The following is a 5,863-nucleotide window of genomic DNA, read 5'->3' as shown; positions in this document are numbered from 1 at the left end:
CTCCAGATAAAGAACCCATCAGTGATGTCGCCTATGGTGACTGATGGAGATTGGAAGCCAAAACTGGACTCCAGAAAGTATGTGAACATAGAGACTTTTTTCAATGTGTAGAAAGGCCCAACTAGGTTTTGAGTCCTGTGGATATCCCACTGGTTCTGAACTCCACATGTGATATAGGTGTACCTGCACATACCACCAAGGAAGAAGATGATCCAGAATGTCTTCCATTGATGTTCACAATTCACCTAGATCACATCCAAACCAGTAAAAAATGTTTTGGTCCTGTAGTGCAGGGTAAATATGTGCTAATGGAAAATGACCCCTGTCTATGTTCAAGAAAACCAATAAGTTAGGTTCAAAGTCTAGATTCAGTTGAGGAAAGGGAATCTGTCCTCACAGAATATCCAGACCAATCTGTCCTTATGCTGGGGATCCAATTTCCAATTGAGAAATAAGATCTGTCCCTCCCTAGACTCGGGAAGAAAATACTGCCTTTAATGAGGAAGTAGATCCTTTTGAGGACTCTGAGGCAGAATTTGTGTCTGAAGCCAACTTAGAAGACAATCCAGATTTAGAGATTGCTTCCCCCCTTCTTTAGAAAATCGTTATATTTCTTTTTGGTCCTGATTGTTGTAAAATGATCATTCTAGTTATTTTTCTAACGTTATTAAAATGTCAGTATTTATGTTATATTATATAATTCATGAGCCTTAAATGTGTTTTTTTTTCAACCTACAATGTAAAGCACCATGCACATGTGTTCTGTGTGTGGGAAAACAGAGTGACAGTGGGATGATCAAGAGAGCCTACTGGATATAAAGGGAATGGTTAAATGCACAGGGAGTTGCAAGGAAGCCAGGCCATGCCTGCATGGGGTGATAAGGTGGCTACAAAAGATCTAGGACATACCAGATCAGATGACCTAGAAAGCTGTTCTGTCAATTGGGACAAATGCTACAATACTTATAGTGGTATGTGGGACTTTCTTCCAACAGTGAGTTCAATTCTATATACATATTCATTGTGCTTTGGGAAATATTGAAGAAAAATTTGGCTCCATTAACATAAAAATTCTACTTAGGGCAGAATATATTTGACAAAATACATAAGAAATATCGACACTGGAAAGTATAAGCCATCATCAATAGAAGAAAGAAGGCTTATATAGATCGACAAACACAAAATCAAGAAGCAATTAAATCAGTTATATGGAAATACATGTTATATTCATTACATTTTATACAGTATATTATATGATATATAAGATCAAAAATGATTTTTCATACTACAAGGGCTTTTAACTTTTTCAATCTTAAGTATTTTTTCACATAATATTAGTGCAAAATATTATTGGGGAAAGTGGTAATATAACTTTGATTATAATTATATGAATATATATTTTTGTGTTTCTAGATATAACACTGATTATAAATAGATGGATAAATATAAACATATATTTGTATATCTGTCTATGAGGTGAATATAATGAAACAGGCTACACGATGTATAAAAAGGCAGTTATGAGTTAGTATATGAGACTCAGGCCTGTAATCCTAGTGATGTGGGAAGCTGGGTTCTGAGTTTTAGTTTCTCTTACCCCCATGCCACTAGATTTTCAGAGAAGACCTGGTCCCTCGAGTGTAGCCAAGCGACACGTATGCAGTAGGATCACACTCTGTGACCCCAGAGGAAAGTCAGTAGAAATCAGGACAAGCCTCTTATGCTATGACAGTCTACTCAGTTCCTGTGACAAGATGGCCATCTGTAGAACATCAGATGGAAAGTTGGCATTCCCTCCCAAAATGTTTTTGACTATCCTGAATTAAACCTTATTTCCCTTCCCAAGCTGCAAACACATAGAAATATGCCAAGGGCTCAAGAGAGATGGACAAAGACTTACAAATACATAAAATTATATACTTTTTTTGGGGTCCGGTTGTCAGCTTGAACTCTGGGCCTGGGTGCTATCCATCAGCTCTTCAGCTCAAGGCTAGCGCTCTACCACTTGAGCCACAGGGCCACTTCCAGCTTATTTTCTTTTTGCTTATGTGGTTCTGAGGAATCGAACTCAGAGCCTCATGCATGCAAGGCAAGCACTCTACCACTAAGCCACCTTCCTAGCCCCAAAATTATATACTTTGTTTCAGTAATTCAATGACAAATCATCAAAGGCATAATTGAATTTTCTTTTTTTAATGGAAATGGGAATATACACTGAGTGCATTAGGGAATAGGTGATAGTTAGGATGCTGAGTTGTGGAATGGACTCCTGGGCATGGGAGACACTTGCCTTGGAGAACTTGTGTGGAGATGCGTCTCTGCACACAGTTTCACAAAACAATGCCCATAACTTGTATGATGTCATAGCCATCTTTCCATAGCAGCAAATAGGTGTCAGGCACTGATCTTGCTCTGAGGTGGACTCAGCAACACAGAAAGGCACAAAGAATGAGAGGGAATGACTGCTAGCCACCAGACATCAGCTTCAAGTGCTGTCTTGACCAGAAGCTAAGATAAATTGAGCTGGAGAAGGCTGATCCCTATGCAAGGCTCCTGAGCACTAAGGACCAGGCACTATTATAGGTGTTGGAGAAACAAGTGAATGTGGCTCTCTCCTCATCAATTTCATGCTGAAAAGAAAACCAGAAATCATAATGATAATTTTTATAAATCAGAGACATGACATTGGTAGTTTTGTGGCAACAACTTCACAGCGGTTATGTGAGGAGATATTCCTGAGGAGGAGATAGTTAACCTGAGAGCCATCATCCATGCAATTAACTAGAAGCAGGTACTCCAGGCAGTAAGAGCAGCAAGTACATCCCTCATTGATGGGAAAGGATGTAACTTGCTTCAGAAAAGGAAAACATCACTGATGTGCTTGCTTGTGAAGTAAGAATAAAAAGGTACAATGAAGAAAAGAAGATCAGACCTGAATATCTGAATAAATTATATAGATATTGGATGCTGCGAGTTACAAGAAGAAAAATTCTGATGTTATTCTAAATCTGACATAACCCACTGTAACCAAAATGCTCACATAGTACCTAGACACATCTGATTCACCTAGAGAACACTTTTAAAATGTGATTCTAGCCAGGTTCTGGTGGCTCACAACTGGAATGCGAGCTACTCGGGAGGCTGATACCTGAGGATCACGTTTGAAGCAAGCCCAAAGAGGAAATTTGGAAAGACTCATCTCCAATTAACCACAAAAATTATGGACTTGAAGCTGTGGTTCAACTGGTAGAGCACTAGCCTTGAGAAAAAATTAAAGGACAGCACCCATGCTCTAGGTTCAAATCCCTGGACTTCACAAAACAAAAAGTCAACAAATAAAATTTGGTGCTCAGTCGATCATCACTTAGCATTCTACTTCAATGTATTTAGTATGAGCCTAGGAAGTTACATCTTTAGCAAATGCTCTCCCCTCATATTCTGCTTCATTACCAGTATTCAAACCCCTGGCATTACCAAAGTCTCCTCCCAGTTAGCATAGCAGTCTACCACTGGGAATTAATAGATATATTTTTATTAATCATACTCTATCCACACACATCAAATGAGTAGTAGCCACATTCCACTATTCTGAATGTTTTTTCTCCCCCTTTGAGTTAATAAACCTTACCATTAAACACTATAGAATACTTATTAAATTAAGTCAACAGTCATCATTCTTCCACCCAATCTTGTAACCTAATTTATGTGCTGTTTTTTTTTCTTTGATGTTGGTGCCCTGTATCTTGTATGTACATTTCTCTAGCTTTGGGAGGTGAAGGGAAAAAACCAAATGCTTAACTAGGGATACAGTTTGACCCATTTTAACAATGAGATCAAGACACTATGTTCAAAAACGAACTTTACAATTTAGGCAGGGAGTGGGAAGGAGGGATCGAAAGGAGTAGTTGTGGAGGTGGAAGGGTAGGGATGGTAGGGGAAAAACAAAGGAGGAAGTATCAATGCTTGAGAGGAAATGAACTCATTACCTACCTTATGTAACTGCAATCCCTTTGTACATTATTTTTACAAAAAAAAACGTATTAAAAAAGATGAAAAGACCCAGAAATAAAACTACATACTTACAATCATCTGATATTCGACAAAAGAGTGAAAGATGTAATGTGGAAAAAACATAGCCTTGCCGGGTGACTGTGGCTCATGCCTTTAATCTAGCTAATCAGAAGGCTGAGATCTGAGAATGGTTGTTGAAAGCCAGCAGGGCCAGGGAAGTTGATGAGACTCTTAGCTCCAATAAACCACAAGAAAATGGGAAGTGGAACTGTGGTTCAAGTACTAGCCTGGAGATGAAATGCTGAGGGGTAGCTCCGAGGCCGAGAGTTCAAGCCCCACGACCGACACACACAGACACAGACACAGACACAGACACAGACACAGACACAGACACACACACACACACACACACACACACACACACACACCACATACACAGACATCATAGCCTCTTCAACTATTGGTGTTGGGAAAACTGGACATCAATAGGCAGAAAACTGGAAGTGGATCTCTGCTTGCACTAACATCAACTCAAAATGGATTAACTACATTAAAATCAGCCAAACTACTATAAGACAGAAAAAGGATGACATTAGAACTTATAGGTACTGAGGTGGAAGCTGGACAGCTGCACGCCGAGCACCGGTAGTTGTGCTCCAGATCCTGCAATCTCACACTGCGTGCCTTGACCCAGTAACTGCTTACTCCAGTTGGCCCCTGCAATGGGCGCCATGCTTCCGGCGGCGCCCGGCGCTCAGGGCAGCTCTACTCACCGCCCTGGCCCTGCTCCTCAGGCCACCGGTGACGAGGTTCCCATCTTGCAATGCGAGCACTGTGATGGGATCGCTCAGAGCGAGCCTCTGACTGCAGTGCCTGCGTGTGCCGAGCTGGTGCGCGAGCCAGGCTGTGGCAGCTGCCTGACATGTGCTCTGCGGGAGGGCCAGCCGTGAGGTGTCTACACAGAACTCTGCAGCTAGGGGCTCAGCTGCCAGCTGCCACCAACCGAGCCACGCCCACTGCAGGCGCTGCTGGATGGCCGCGTGTTCTGCGCCAATGCCAGCGTCCTGGCCGGCTGAGTGCCTACCTGCTGCTGGCGCCCTCTGCCTCAGGAAATGCTAGTGAGTCAGGGGAGGACCTAGGCACGGGGAGCTTGGAGAGCCATGCCCCTCCCAGCACACATAGGGTGCCTGACTCCAAGTTCCATTCCATTCACGCGAAGCTGAACACCATCACGAAAGGTCACGCAAAGGACAGCCAGCAATACAAAGTCGACTATGAGTCCCAGAGCACGGACACCCAGACCTTCTCCTCGGAGTCCAAACTGGAGATAGAATATGGTCCCTTCCTTAGAGAGATGCAAGACACCCTGAATCACCTGAAGTTCCCCAATGTGCTGAGTCCCAGGGGTGTGCACATCCCCAACTGCGACAAGAAAGGATTTTATAAGAAGAAGCAGTGTCGCCCCTCCAAAGGCAGAAAGCGGGGCTTCTGTTGGTGCGTGGACAAGTATGGTCAGCCCCTCCCAGGCTTCAACAGCAAGGGCAGGGACGACTTGCACTGACTCGGCATGCATAGCCAGTAAACCCCACTGCATCAGTAAAATTGGAGCTCCAATACGCCTTGCTTTACACAAAAGACTGCCACGGACAGAACAGTACATGCCTACAGCCTCCACTTACATTACTTTTTGTGATGACCTGGTTTTTTGTGTGTTTTTTAAAGAAAACCAAAGTTTAGACAGAGATTTTAGAAATGTCTATTGTTCCTTTAAATGGTAAACTTGAGCATCTTTCCACTTTTCAGTAGTCAGAAAAGAAAATTAATTTCTCTGTTGCTTTCTGTAAAAATAACT

At 42.4% G+C, this 5,863-nt stretch overlaps 1 pseudogene; it reads left to right on the top strand.

Moving 5' to 3' along the window:
* Positions 1 to 4,742: 4,742 nt before the first annotated feature.
* Positions 4,743 to 5,572, top strand: LOC122127762 (annotated as a pseudogene).
* Positions 5,573 to 5,863: the final 291 nt, after the last annotated feature.

Source organism: Dipodomys spectabilis, unplaced genomic scaffold, assembly GCF_019054845.1.
Source record: "Dipodomys spectabilis isolate Male_0828 unplaced genomic scaffold, ASM1905484v1 ptg000310l, whole genome shotgun sequence".
NCBI lineage: Eukaryota > Metazoa > Chordata > Mammalia > Rodentia > Heteromyidae > Dipodomys > Dipodomys spectabilis.
This window is presented reverse-complemented; position numbering and strand designations above follow the sequence as displayed.